Source organism: Miscanthus floridulus, chromosome 11 (assembly GCF_019320115.1).
Source record: "Miscanthus floridulus cultivar M001 chromosome 11, ASM1932011v1, whole genome shotgun sequence".
Lineage (NCBI taxonomy): Eukaryota > Viridiplantae > Streptophyta > Magnoliopsida > Poales > Poaceae > Miscanthus > Miscanthus floridulus.
In genome coordinates, this window is record NC_089590.1 from 46,542,720 (window position 1) to 46,558,289 (window position 15,570).

The 15,570-nt window shown below is 49.9% G+C and overlaps 1 pseudogene; it reads right to left on the reverse strand.

The window, feature by feature from the left end:
- Positions 1-12,413: 12,413 nt before the first annotated feature.
- On the reverse strand, positions 12,414-13,928 carry LOC136493236 (zinc-finger homeodomain protein 8-like; annotated as a pseudogene).
- Between the last annotated feature and the right edge of the window lie 1,642 nt (positions 13,929-15,570).

The window sequence follows — 15,570 nt, forward strand, 5'->3', positions numbered from 1 at the left end:
ATAGTTTGTAGTTGGGGATTATGTGTACCTCAAGGTGTCTCCTATGAGAGGGGTGCATCAATTTAGTATCCATGGCAAGCTAGCTCCCTGATACGTGGGTCCTTACAAGTTTTGAAGCAGTGTGGCCCAGTTGCTTACCGTCTCTAGCTTCCTGATATTTTATCAGCGGTACATGATGTGTTTCACAGTCTCATAGTTGAAGAAATGTTTACGGGTCTTAGATAAAGTTGTAGAAATTGAAGGACTTCTACTCCAGCCTGATTTGACTTATATTGAGCATCCTGTCAAAATCTTGGATGAAAAGGAAAGAGTGACAAGGAACAGTGTGGTAAAGTTTTACAAGGTGTAGTGGCAAAAGCACTCTGAGGATGAGGCCACATGGGAACAAGAGAGATACATATTGAAGCATTACCCCCACCTTCTCTCTGGTTCTGATAGGTAGTTGCTATGTTAAAATGTATTTCCTGTCTCCTTTCCCACACTAGGCACATGAAATCTCGGGTCGAGATTTTGTTTTAGGGGAGTAGATTTGTAACACCCTCGGTGTTCCACTGTACAATCTTTTGCTAAAACACTACATGAGCATCATACTTATTTGTAAATGTATGAAATATAATGTGCAAATAAATTGCTGTGACTTGAAACGTTTATCGGAAACACGAAACGAATGTTATGTGTCATGTCGCGTTGTACCACTTAGAGTTCTAAAGGAATTTTTATTGAGCAAGAATGCTATAGAACTGCATATACGAAACTTTAATAAAGTTTGTAGTACAAACTTTGTAGGTGGTGATGAAATACTTGAGGTCGAGAACGGGATTCGCTAGACAGCTTACTTAATAGCTTGGAAATCGAAGTTGACGCGAATCAAAACAAAAACTTAGTCTTTTTCTTAAGTCAGAAAATGGGTCGACGAAGCTAAGTTTAGGGAATTTTTATAGGAGAATCGGGTTAAGTAGGTGTAGGGTTTCATGGTGGGTTTTGGTAGCCTAACATACCATCTCGAGTGTTAAATAGTTGGTTTAGCAATTGGATAATTGAGTTGGATTTTTAAGCAGCTTTAAAAATCGTGCATGGCATGTTCCGGTTGGGGTCAGCGTCTGGACGCAGTCATTGTCTCGGTTCAGCACTGGCACTGTGGCTCTGGCTTGCCTAGGCGGCACACCCTCCCCACCATTGCCGCGCCCTAGGCGCGCACAGTGTGCACCACCGCGTGGGCCCACACCACCACTGCCGTGCTCAGTGTAAGCACCCACACACGCACACGCACGCCGCGCTCAGCGACCTAGCCACTCAGCCTAGCACCATTGTCGTCGTGGGCCCATTGCCCTGGCTCGGCCACTGGTGTCGCTTCACCAGTGTCACTGACCCCGCGCTGTCGTGCCACTACGCTGCTGCTAGCCATGGCTGTTTGCGCTGAAGTTGCCAGCGTGCACTCTGCCACCGCCGTCGTGTCCTGCCTACCGCCTCGCGCTTGCCTATGTGGTGCCATGAGCGCATGGCCACACTGGCTCTGCCCACACGTCGCCTTGCCCACCTGCCTTGCCATCACATCCGCACTCATCGTGATGCTATGCTGCTACCTCCCCTAACCGGCTGCCATGCCACTACGGCTCAGAGCCGATCCGCCATCGTCGGTTTGTAAATTATGGTCATACGACCCATCGTCCTAAGAGCGTTGGCCGTTTCCTCATCGCCCTGTAGCTGTACTTGATTGTGCACCAAGTTGATAGCCACGTCTCGCCATGGTAGCGACGAGCCATGCCATGTCTGTCTCCCCTATTCCTCTATCGCCGTGGTCGCCGGACCCGCTCATCTCAATTCATGTCAATGGAGGCACCTTAGTTCAATTAACCCCATCCACAACTCTGTCGGGTAGTCAGCTAACCGCCGACCCCACCCTACAGCGAGCCTCGCCGTGTCATGCTCCAATTCGGAGTTTTCCCTCATTGGGTCATTAAGACCGCCATGGCATGTGTCGAAGGCAAGGTCCCTATCCAGTGTAGTTCGCTTCAATTCATTGCATCGCTAAATTTGCCTCCACCTGCTCGTCACCCTGCGCACCTTTGTCTAATCGCTACCACCGCCTAGCCTCCCCTAACATAGCCTTGCCACCGCCGTATGCCATCGCACCATCCATGCACATGCGGCCAGCTCGGCTCAGGCCACCTCTGGTCGAACCACCACCTCATCTGGGTCCGTGGTGAGTTCCTTGAGCTCACTAGCTACCCTAATTTCTTTAGTGTTGTTGTAACTCACCAGAACGCCACCGCCGTGATTGTAGGAGCTCCGCTGCCAGTGGACCGGCCTTACTGTGGTGTCCTAGCTCGCGCTTCCTTTGCCCAGTGCTTCGCGTTCAAGCCTAGTAAGGTATCGGCTCCGTAGATAGGGCGGGGAAGGGCTGGTCTAGCCGGCGTAACCGTCATGTGCCAGCGCTACCACACCAGTGCGCGTGCGAGTGCCTGAGGGTATCATCGTTGCAAATATAGGTTCTTCTGAGGGCTTATCTATGATGTAGATGACTGTAGGAATAGTACCGTGGGTCTAGAGTGATTCGCCGTTAGGTCAGGGTCATTTTCGCAAAATAGTCAGGGCGCACGGGCCTCCTCATCGTGGGCCGTCGTCGCTCGGCTGGGATGCGTTGTGCGTCGCATGCGCATTGCGCCAAACTAGGTCAAGCCGCTCGCGTTGGGCCGCATGGTAGAATTATGTTTTCCATTTTCTAGTAAGGTAATAAATGCTTATTCAATTTAGTTTTAAGCTAAACTTTGTTAATTTGTAGTAAATCTTATAGATGTCCAAAAATGGTGAAACAAAATTTGTTGGGTTCATAAAAATGCGATCTATCTGTTAGTGTAGTTAGTTTATAGCTAGTTATGATAATCATAGGTTCATAAATTCAAATTAGAGAGCTTAGTATTATATAGATTAATATTTGTAGGAATTTTTGTGGCAAATTGATGATAGCTTTAGCCATGAAATTTTTACAGAAATAACATTAGATTATTATGTACTCATTGTATTTTTGTAGCACTAGAGTAGGTTGATAAATAGAACAGCTAGTACCCTTGTTTTATCATATATAGAGTAAATCGGTATTAAGAGTAAGAATACCTTTAGTTGCTAAGATAATATATGTCATGCTTCATACTTGTTAGTGGTAACAATAGGTAACTTAGCACCTTAGTCGGTAGAACTCGCTTAGTAGCTTGATAGCTGTATTTTTTTTGTTAAGAGTTGCTGTTGTCGTATTACTAAGTGTTGTATCATCATTTCATGCATGTAGATCACGAGTTGGTAGAGTTCGTGCCCATGGACGAACAGGATTATGAGGAGGTCATTGAGGAGTACGAGGAGGAGATCCTCATGCAGGAGGGAGCCCTAGAGCCTTTTGGTGCTAACTTTGTTGACCCACCGCCTATCCAAGGCAAGCCCAGGTGCATAGCCCTTATTTTAAATGATCACTGAATATATATGATGTGCATTTAGTTACAGGTATTTTGTGGAAACTACATGTATAAATATACATACCTTTGAGTCCTACTAGTATAGGTCGAGTAGCTGCTATGCTTAGGATATCGGTAGCGTGAGTAACCTGCCGTTACTCACAATAGGTGATAATTATGATCACTCATGATAAAATGGTGGAAAGGAAAAGTTGTGATCGGGCAGGGATATGGTTTGGGTACTGGTGGGTGTAAGAGGTTGTGTTCTGCAGCCAACACGGCACAACTTGGTTACACTTTTTCCCTGTCTATGTCGGTTAAGGACCGGCCATTGCATTGGACGCTAGGCAAGTCACAAACTTATTATCCCGAGCACATACTTGGGTATGAGCGCAGGGAAGACTTGTTACTCTCTTTTAGTGGGTTCTGGCTCTTTCTGGACCGACTAATTGGAGGCGGGGATTGTGGAGGTCCTTGCACCACACTAAGTCTGGGACTTAGGAGCGGGGGCTTGGAGTCCAAGTTTGGACAAGGAACTTAGACCCCACGACAGGAGGGTGATGGGTTGGTCCTATTTGTGCCTGGGGTACAAGCGGTGCATGTGTTTTTGGGAGTACTCAGCTAGGGGCATTGATTCGTGAATCACCAGAAAATCCGATACGGCTCAGTCTAAACTCTAGCACCGTAGTAAGAACTGAAAGATGAAAGGTGAGGAAATAGAACTGATTGCTCAACTCTTGTTTGAAAGTAGAACAGGTGCTTACATAGAATAGGCTAGATAATCAATTAATCATGGCTACTAATAATAGCATAAATAAGGACTCACTATTAGTATTGCTTTCTGCAAAAAGGAAATCAACAAACCATAAAGCTTTGCATATCCCTTAGAGTCGAAAATTATTCCCACTAGTCAGGATAAGTCTTGCGAGTACATTATGTACTCAGGGTTTATTTACCCATGTTGTAGGTAATGCTTGAGGAGTACCATCGTGTGAAGGATTCTTCTGGTGGGCATAGATGGATCCTTATTCTTTATCGATAGATGTTTATTATCATTCCGTTGTTTAATCTTTTGCACTCTGAATTTGGCAATGTAATAATTAATTTCTAAGAACTCTGGATGTATGAAATGTATTAAGTATTATAACTCGTTCTTCATTATTGGATCCTTGGGAAAAAATATGGATCTTTTGGGCTCTCCCTTGGGGTGTGCCCTGATGGATACCGCCTGCTATAGCTTGCTTTTGAGGTGCTTAGTGTCTAGTGGAAGACGAGCGCCTCCGTAAGTGTGTTATTTTGGGTGGTTCTACCACAATCACCTCTATGGAGCTCATTTCTTCGCAATCTTACGTCCTGACTTGGTTCCTATCTTCGTGCTTGGACTTTGCTTGATATCTTGGGTCTTCTCTTGTGCTTCTAGGGTCTTGCTTATGGTGTTGATCGTGGGATTATCATGTCGCCTTCGTCTAAGTCACGTCTTGCACCTTATTGAACTACAAAACAATTACTTGCAAATTCATTAGTCCAATTTGGTTGTGTTGGTCATCAAACACCAAAATCCTAAAGTAAATGGGCCTAGCGTCCATTTTCCTTACAATCTCCTCCTTTTTGGTGATTGATGACAACACGACCAAAGCAAGCAAATAATAAAAATTTTGGAATTTAAAAACTATTTACTTGCTAGGATGCAATGCAAAGGGAAAGATTATATGATGCTAAAAGATACCATATGTAAGCACATATAAGCTAAAGATACCACAAGTAAGCTAATGCATATCACATGTAAATATCTTTGGAAACTTATCTTGCCCTTGCAAATGTCCCCATGTGGCATTATGGATTTAAGTCTCCCCCTAACTCCATAATCCACTATCCTCCCCTTTCTCGGACCATTACCACTTAGTAAATTATTACCATTACCACTTGTAAATTATTATTATCGGGCTTGCTTTTGGTCCTACAAATTCTCCCCCTTTGGAATCAAACAACGAAAAGGAAGACATTACTCCATAATCCACTATGCCCCCTTTCTCGGACCATTACCACTTGTAAATTATTACTATTACCACTTATAAATTATTATTATTGGGCTTGCTTTTCGGTCCTATAAATTCTCCCCCTTTGGAATCAAACACCAAAAAGAAAGACATTAGTAGCACAAGGGAGGGTCAAACTTTGTGATCCTTTATATGTGGAGTGGAAAGGTCACAAAATTTAACTTTCACATTACATAGACTAAGCTCCCCCTAAACATATGCATACATATGATGGAGAATGTAGTTTATGCATAATTGGCAAATTAATGCTTAAGGGAGTTTAATCTATATAATGCATGGAGAAAGCATATACATACCAAAGCGAAATCAACATGATGATATCGGTTTAGAAATACCACATGTGGAAATCAATTTGATTTATACCACTTGCAATAGGTGGTGGATATTTGAAGTACGATACTTAACTCCTGGGGACTCCATTTTCCTTGCAATGAGACTACTACACACATGATAAGCTTGAAAATGTGTTAGTCTCAAAGCATCCAACTTGTAGAGTAACCTCCCCCTAAATTTGTGCACACAAGTATGGAATACTTGTAGGAGACATACACATTGATTTTAGAATAAAAAATACCACTTGAAAGATGACATCACATGAATGCGAGAATCATTTTCGAAAGTGATATTCGGGAGAAATTATCTACAATTTGGCCTATGGCACATATTAGATGAACAATTAGTAAAACAAGCTATGTGCCATGCTCCTAAACAATTTAAACCATGTAGGTTTACTCCAAGGGTTAAGAGTGAAACCGAGCAAGCCTAGCATAAGATATACCTAGTGTATGCAAGACAAAAGATTAAACATGCAAATGCAAACCTAGGCATGAAAAGGAACTAGATGCTAATTGAAATTGCAAGAAATTAAATCTAGTTACCTAACATGGGGAGAGGAATTTAGGTCCATAGTGTTCTTGGCAATTGACATGATCCAATATGATGCACCCCATGGAATGCACCAAAAACTATACCAAGTCTCCAAATTTCCCGAGGTCTATCGGACTTCTCACTTCCCTTTTGGGATCTAAACCTTCTTGGTGCTCTTCATGTTGGAAATTATCTCCTTTGGCACCCAAATGCGTTTGGCCCCATTGTTGGCTTGCTTGTTCACCTTGATGGCCACCACCTTGTCATTTTTCTTCTTCTTCAAGAGATAAGGTGTGGATGCCTTTTTGTCCACCTTGTTGGTGTAGGTGTTGGAAGGCTTGCTTGTTTTCTTTTTCTTTTTCTCTTTCTTCTTAGATCCTCCCCCATTCTTTATCTTGCACTCATAGGACTTGTGGCCTTCCTTATGGCACACGTAGCAAACCACGGTTTGTCCTTCATCAAGTTTCGTCACTCCCTTAATGGTGTTATCTTGATGATGTTGGGCTTGCTCTGTTTTACCTTTTACTTGAGTCAAGTCCTTGGTAAGGTGAGCCACTTCTTGCTTGAGTTGCTCATTCCCCATTACGACCTTTTGTGTGCATGTATCTATAACAACTTTCTCAATACATACTTGGTTGCACAAGGGTGAGTCTAAACATAAATCATTGCAAGAAGTAGAAGCATCCTTTTTAGGCATGTCAAAGATAGAACTTTTTTTAGGTGCCTTGGTGAGGGTTGTACCAACGGCTTCAAGATTAGCAACTTTATTAGTTAGCTCATCACAATGTTTGCACATGGTTTCTATTTTAGCAAGCAAACTTTTATAAGCATCTTGTGAGCTAGCTAACTTTTCTTTTAATTTTTCATTTTTCTTTACAAGTTGCTCATCATTGATTGTGCATGCATTTGTTGTTGCACTAGCCTCAAGTTGCTCAATTTTAGTAGATAGTTAAATATTGAGATTAGCAAATGTCTCATATTGTTCAAGCAAGGTTTTATATGCTTCTCATGAACTATCTAGCTTTTCTTGCAATATTTTTAGCTTTTTTGTTGGCTAGTGCGAGCCTTAGCATATTTAAGATTTTCTTGCACAAGTTTATTAAGAGAAGACATTTCATCATCACTATCACTCTCACTAGAGGATGTGATTTCGTTACCTCGTGCAATAAGGCACACATGAGAAGAGCTTGATGATGAGTGCTTGTGGCCCTCGCCTCTTGTGATGGTCTTCTTCTTCACTTGAAGAATCATTCCATGACCTTATTGATGTGAGGGCTTTGTCCTTACATGCCTTCTTCTTTGTCTTGGGTGTGGGCTTATTTGGACAAACTTTCACAAAGTGCCCCAACTCGCTGCATCCATAGCATCCTTTTTTCCTTTGCTCATTTCTTTGATCGGTGAAGATGAAATCTTGAATTTAGATGGGCACACCCTTGATATTGAGCCTTTGGATCATCTTCTCCACCTTGTTGATAAGTTTGATTGATTCTTCATTCAGGTCGGAGGTGGAGGAGGAAGATTGATCATCATCACTTGATTCTTCTTCTTCGTCATCATCATCATCATCATCATCATCATCATCATCATCATCATCATCTTCTTCTTCTTCACTTGAGGAGCTTGAGCTTGAGCTTGTCTCAACTTGCTTGCCCTTCATCTTCTTTTTCTCACTACATGCGAGAGCTTTGCCTTTGCTTGATGATGAGGCTTCTTCTTGGCCCATCTTTCGTGATATTTCAAATGCCACTATCTTGCCAATGACTATGGTCGGGGTCATGGTGCTTAAGTCCTCCATGTTGTGAAGGATGGTGATGATGCTTGCATATTTCTTTTATGGTAGCACGAGGATGATCTTCCTCACGATGTCCGCATCATCTATCTTCGTTAATCCGATTGAATGGAGCTCATTGATAATTAGATTCAAATGAGAATACATATCATGAACAAGCTCATCATCATTCATTTTAAAGGAATCATAATTTATTTAGCTAGACAATATTTTTGCTCACGGACATTAGTTGTGCCGTCATGGAGCTCTTGGAGTTTTAACCAAATTTCATGTGCCATATTTAAAGTGAACACTTGGTTAAACACATCCTATGCTAAAAGATTCAAACAAGCAATTTTTAGCTCTAGCATTAAAATAAATTTCTTTTTCTTCACTCTTTGTGGGTTTATTAGAATTCTTAATGGGTTTCATCCCGTCACGAGTGACTCTCCAAACTATCCAAATCTACCGCCTTAAGGTGACAAGCCTATTCTAGCTTTATAGTAGGGGAAGTTAGTGTCGTCAAAGTGCAGAGACCTAGAGGTATCTATCCCAACCACTCTAAATAGCGTCGGCTCAATAGTGGTGAAGCCAAAGGTCCAAATTGAGCCAACCAGCTACGATACCACTTGTAAGGGACCGTGACGCCTAAGAGGGGGGTGAATTAGGCAACTCAAAACTCTAACTCTAAATTATGGCCTCTTTTTCTACCCTTAGCAAAACCTATGTCAAAAGATAAACTATCTAAATGTGCAACTACGGTTTTGCTAGTATGTTGCTATCTCTACCGCAAAAGGAGTTATGCAACCTAGGTTCCAAACCTATCAACTTGCCTATCACTAAGCTAGGAAAGTAAAGCACACACCAAGATTACAATATAAATGCGGAAGCTAAAGAGTAAGGTTGAGATATGCAAACTTCCCGTCGATGACTTCGGTATTTTTACCAAGGTATCGAGAAGCGTGCAAGCTTCCCCTAGTCCTCATTGGAGCCTCTCGCAAGGAATCCCTCGTAAGGGCCAACTCCCGGTCGGGTAACTCCATGGATAGCCTCGGGCCTTCTCCACGCACAAGTGGATCTCCGGTGTGCCTTCCAGCAAGTCCTCTCCTGGACCGCTCCCTCGCCGTCTTCACTATCAAGCTTTTGGCCAAAACGCCACGGGCCTTGTTCCCTTCGGTACACGGTGGCGGCCACACCACAAACGCGGTTGGTGTGATCTCAGTAAGACTACAAGCCCCTTCGATGTACAACTATGGTGCGCGCAAGCACCGAGTGATAAGAGGTGTGCAAACCTCACTAAACACTAGGCATAAACCTAGAGCAAGCGCATAAGCAGTGGTCTAATTAACCTAAGCACTTTGCAGAGCATCTACGCTAATCACCAAATGAATCACTAAGCACTATGCAAGTGGAGATTACTAAAACGGTGTATCACCACCCTTGGTATGTTTCCTCAGTTCTCTTATACTCAAATAGCCGGTTGGAGGGTCTATTTATAAGCCCCATAGGGAAAGTAGCCATTGGGGGTGAAGCTCAGCTTTTTGCTACTGACCAGACGCTGCTGTCGTCCTGACCAGACACGTCCGATCGTCCTGACCGTTGGAGCGCGTGTGTTGATCAGACTCTGGGCCGAGTCCAGTCTCACTAGATCGGACGTGTCCGGTCACGCTGGCGCCGCTCTGGAACCTTTCTGGACATGATCGAATGCTACTTCTTGGTGCATCCGGTTATCCTGCCGTCGCGTCCGGTCACACTGAAAACATTATCGTGATGAAGAACAGTGTCATCTGTGCGTCCGATCACTACTTCGCTCAGCGTTCGGTCACTGCTGCTGATGCCTGCTATTGCCGAGCAACTGATTCGGACGCATCCGGTCCTCATAGGGCCGCGTCCGATCACCTCTGTGGAGCTCATTTCTTCACGATCTTGCGTCCGGCTTGATTCCTATCTTCGTGTTTGGACTTTGCTTGATATCTTGGGTCTTCTCTTGTGCTTCTAGGGTCTTGCTTATGGTGTTGATCGTGGGATCATCATGTTGCCTTCGTCCAAGTCATGTCGTACACCCTATTGAACTACAAAAGAATTACTTGCAAATTCATTAGTCCTAATTTGGTTGTGTTGGTCATCAAACACCAAAATCCAAAGTAAATGGGCCTTAGGGTCTATTTTCCTTACAACCCGACTGCGCACCAAAGCAGACCACGACGACTGGTGACCGCGCGCCCGTGGCTGCCGCGCGACAGCGTGAAGTCGTCCCCGACCTCGGTAGCCACCACGCACACGGGCCCCATGGAGACGGTGTGGAACGCGGTGTGTCGGGTCGCTGCCGTCCTCCTCGAATGGGTCCAGCGAGGTGGGCTGGCCGGCACGGACAACCGTGTCCGCCGGCTCAGAGGCGCCGAATTCATGGGAGGTGGCCGGGTCCAGACCTAGTGGACGTGGATCTGGTGCGCCAGTTGGCCATCTTGCTCACCGCCGGCGTCCTCGAAGAGGAGCAGCGTGATGGGCTCGCCGGCACGGGCGATCGCGACCGTCGGCCCGAAGGCGTCAGGATCCAGGGCAAGGGTCGCTGGATCTAGACCCAGGGGATGCGGATCCAATGCCCATTAGTCTCTTCTTGCTCTCAGTCGCCGGTCATCTCGGCTGCCATGGAAGTAGAGAAAAGCTTAGGGAAGATGGGAGAGGGTGGGGAAGGGAGGCGGTGCGGAGGCCTGCCTTGTTGAGCGGCACCATAGGCCACGGCCATCGCTCGTCGGCGAGCAGCAGCGGCGGCCAAGGTAACTGGCTGGTGGGGGGACGAGTGTGGCGGCGCTAGGAAGTCGCCCCCGAGTCGCCTCGGGGAGACGACGCGGGGGAGGGAGCGTCAAGAAGAAAGTTAATTGACTAGTGTCTCAAGTAGTGATTGACCAGCCCTTTTATATGACCAAAACATCCATCCATCGATACCTCAAGTCTTTCAAAAAAAAATTCCAAAGAGCCATTACCTAGTGATTTCAGACCTGCAGGCCATGCTACTCTAGCGCGCTGTTGTTGGACATGATCTAAGTGCTTGTTTAGTTCAAAAAAAGTTCTCAAAAAAGTGCTACAGTAGCCATCATATCGAATCTAGCGATACGTGCATGGAATATTAAATGTAGACGAAAAAAAACTAATTGCATAGTTTGGTTGAAAATTACGAGACGAACGTTTTGAGCCTAATTAGTCTATGATTGAACACTAATTGCCAAATAAAAACGAAAGTGTTACGGTAGCCAAATTTCCAAAATTCGCGAGCTAAACCCACACTGATCCTTGTGTTTTTGGACGGAAACCAGAGGGAGTAGATGTCATTTAACTGTATGGAATCGGGTTAGGTGGCACAGCCGCTGTCCGCTGTTCGTACGGCCTTTGGAGAGCACAGGGTCTGGTTCCTAAGCCTTGGCCCTCGGCAATGCCCTCGTGTTCAGCTCAACAGCTCTGATGCTAGCTTTTGTAGCCCTTGATAGGTTCAGCTCGTGCCTACAGCTACCGGTCCTTTGTGGTGTGGAGGAACGACTGGTCTCCTACCAAGCAAACCGAATGGCGTCGTCGCGCTCGCGTCGAAGCTGTGTGTGATATGCCAAGACTGCAGCGAGGAAGCGACACGACCCAATGGAGAGATCCGTGTCGGATCCTGCCCCGCACCGAAAGCCCCCAACGGCGCCGGCCGGCCTACTAGCACACACCACCGCGCATCCTGAAACGAAGCATGGGCCGCGCCGGACCGGACGGGGCGACAGGGAGACGCCGAAACGACGTCTCGCGCGGGGACGCGACGCGTCTCCTGCGCTGCGCCACACACCCACCCCCACCTCGGCCCCGCCCGCGGCCGCGGCAGCACGAGCGAGCGCCGGTGGGTGAAGCAGCGAACTGGAGGTGCAGGCGCGGCAGTGCGGCAGGCCCGGCCCCAGCAACGGCAGGTCGTCGAACCCCCGGCTGGCTCCGCCACCGCGTCCACCGGCACACGGCCGCGCCGCAGGGCGGCAGGGCGCAAATGGCAACAAAAATATCAGGCCACCCCGCTTTGGGGACTCCACTCCACTCCACCCACCGATCCCGAAGCCCACGCCACGCACGAGTTGTCGCTCGCGGCCACAAACAAATGTGGCCGCCGTTGCAACCACAAAAGGGCGAGACTGGACCAGAACACTGCGATTAGTTGTCGTATCAAAGAAATGACACAAGCAGATCATAGCGAAATCCGGCATGCTTCCAAAGGAGAGGATTTTCCAGGCACCGACTCCGAAGCTTCGCAGGTACGGACGGAGTGCTGCTAGTAGCATTACTCACTGATAACGGTGCGATTAGGAGGAGACAGTGCAGCTACAACAGAGACTAACAATGAAAATGACAGATATGACCCTCCGTGGCACGGCCGCGTCACGGGAGGCAAGGAGGTTAACATGGGAACTGAGGGTTCTACTTGTAGGAGTAGTAACGTAGCTAGTGAAGGGGACAGCTACCTAGAGCTAATTAATTGCCACTAAACCCTAGTGATTAAAAGGAGGAGCTCCTTTAGCGCGTGGGGAACCGAAGAGTGGGAGAGTGCCTTGGGTCGGCGGCGGGGTCGCTAGACGCTGATCGGGGACGGGGACGGGGAGGAGACGGCTGCGCGGGGCGGGGAGTCGTCGGTGTCCTCGTCGTCTCCATCGCCGGTGACGCCGACGCCGGTGCCAGCGGCGGGGTTGACGCCGACTGCCGATGCCCGCGGCTGCAGCTGCGGCTGCGGCAACGGCGGAGGTGGGGGAGGTGGAGGCGAGCTGGTTCTTGTGGTTGTGCATCCACACCTTGAGCACCTGGCGCTTCACCCCGATCTCGTCGCAGAAGCGGTCCAGGGCGCCGTCGTCGTTCCGCTGGATGCGCCAGCCCTGCTTCTCCGCGAACTCGCGCATCCGCTCCTTCTGCTCCGGCGTGAACTTGGTCCGGAAGCGCTTCCGCCCGAAGCTGCCGCTGCCGCTGCCCCCGCTACCCCCGACGCTCCCGGGCACGAAGCCGACGCCGAAGTCGTCAGTGCGCGGCTGGCGTCTCGGAGCCGGCGCGCGTGGCGAGCCACGGTGGGGGCGGTGCGGCGATGGCGGCGTTGGGCACGGCGTGGTACGGCAGCGCGAGGTGCGGCGGCGCCGGAACGGGCACAGGCACCGACGGGAACAAGGCCTGCAGCGCGGCGGCCGCGGCCTGGTGGTGGTTGTGGAAGTGCTGCTGCGGCGGCGACGGCGGCGCGGGCAGCGCGAGCGGCGGCGTCAGGTGGTGCGGCGTGCGGAAGAAGACGGGCGGCGCGCACGACGAGCCCGCCAAAGCGGCGGCGGTCCCCGTGGCGCGGCGGTGGAAGCTGCGGTGGCACCCGCAGGCCGCGCACTTGAGCGAGTCCGGCGAGGAGGCCATGTACTCGCCGCAGCCGTCGAAGGCCTGCCCGCCCATGGCCGCCGCGTGGTTGCGCATGCACTCCTTGTACTTGCCGCCGGCCTCACCGCCGCCAGCCCCACCGTCGTAGGGCACCAGGCTCAGGTGATCCATCATGTCCTCCGTCGTCGCGACCCAACCGAGCGGTCCGGTAGTGGGCTGGCGGCCCCTCGCGCGCGTGGCCACTTGCCCGGGTGTCCGTGCGTCTGTCTTCCTCCCGCTCCCCGTCTCCCGAGTCCCGCCCCAGACCGGCCTGCGCCTGGCTCCCTCGCTCGCAGTCGGCAGTCGACAGGCAGTGGGGGGCGGGCGGCAGGGTATGGATTTTTATCCGCGCCGCGCGTGGGCGTGGCGTCGCGGGGCCTCGGTCGCTGTCTCAGCCCCCGCGTGCCCGGCACGACCACAGCGGTTAGCCTTAACACACACAGCCGCTGTCAAACGCGGTAGGATAGGATGATTAAACGTAGCGTGCGGAGCCCCGGACCTGCGGTCGCCACGTGAGGTCGGTTCGGGACACGGGACGAAGCGAAGGGGGGGCGGACGTGTCGACCGCCCACTGGGTGCGCGGTCACAGTAGCGGCCGTGCTTGGTTTCGTTTCGCCGCGGGGGCCCCGCCACGTTGGGTGCGGCGGTGGTGGTGTGGCGGCGTCAGACGAGCGAGGCTTGCCGGGTAAGCAGCTGCCCGGACTGACGGACGACGCTGATACGATCGGACGAGGCCACGAGCGGGGGCGGTGAGGTATGGGCGAACAGCCAGCCGGGGGCATTGGGTTGTCTTGTCCACGGGATCCTCTGCGCCGACCGTGCTCTCGTGGCTGCGGCTGGATCTCTGACGAAACATGCGTGCAGTGAAGAAGCTGGCTTAAGCGGCAGGCAGGGCGATGGATGCATAAATTGCAGTCTCCGTTCATTGATGGTGATCACACGACGCTTACACCTGCATTGATCGCGGGCTTATCCGCACCGACGTCAAGCACGCGTGCACGGTACAGCTTGCTCGCTGCTGCTTGAGAAGGCAGGCCGCTGGGTGGGGCGCAGTAAAGGCGAGGGGGATCGGATATGCTGCGTCGTCCGTGACAATGATTCGTACGTACAGAGAGATCTCTCCATCGTGACAGGATTGGATTGGATTCCTGATGATTCCTCCCACGGGCCACGGCACAACAGGCCGCCAGCCAGTTTTGTGCTTGCGCGCGTGCGCGCCATACGCGCTCGCTGCGTCCGGCCGCGTCCATCCGAGTGGAGTAGTAGTACGGTAGCAGGCAGGTGGTGAGCAAAGCAAATGCGATGCTTATCTCGCACGGATATTTGCCGCTCACGGGTGATGATCTGTTCTGATCCCCCAACTGAACAATGACCCCCGCCCGGCTACGCGTGGGTGGCGCCAGCGGCAGTTGATGGAATTGGGCCGGCAATTAATGGCTCGCCCATGCGTCGTCCTCCTGCCTCCTCCCGCTCTCCCGGTTTCCTCACGGAGGCAACGGCTCGCAGACACAGTGGCTGCCACGAGCGGGCATGACACGGTGCTGAATGTGATCACTGCTTGCCTAGAGATAGCATCGCTACGGTGCTGAATGTGATCACTGAGCTTGGAGATTGGACCAGCTTGGATCCATCCGGCTCATGATGCCTACTCCTGTGTACTGTACGGGCTACGAAAAAATACTCCTAGTATAGTAGCTCAGCCAGACAGCAAAGGGAATCACGGCGATAATAGACGACACGGCGCTGCACGCGGACCATGCCGATCAACAGGCGGATGGAGACGGGGCGGCAGAGGCTGTGCCTGCAGTGCTACCAGCAGCCAGTTCTTCTCACGCTACTGTGGCCTCGTCCCGTCTACTCTCCCTCGGCTCCCGTCTTGTCCGTCCTCGCTTTACCACCTGAGCGCCCGCACCGGGCCTCTACTGGCTTTTGGTTTTGTTTGCTTGTTGCGATCAAAAAGCTGCCGCGCGGCCATCATCTCGCCACCTGCTCCCTCTGCGTGAATTTGCCTTCCAACGCTGACGGACAGATT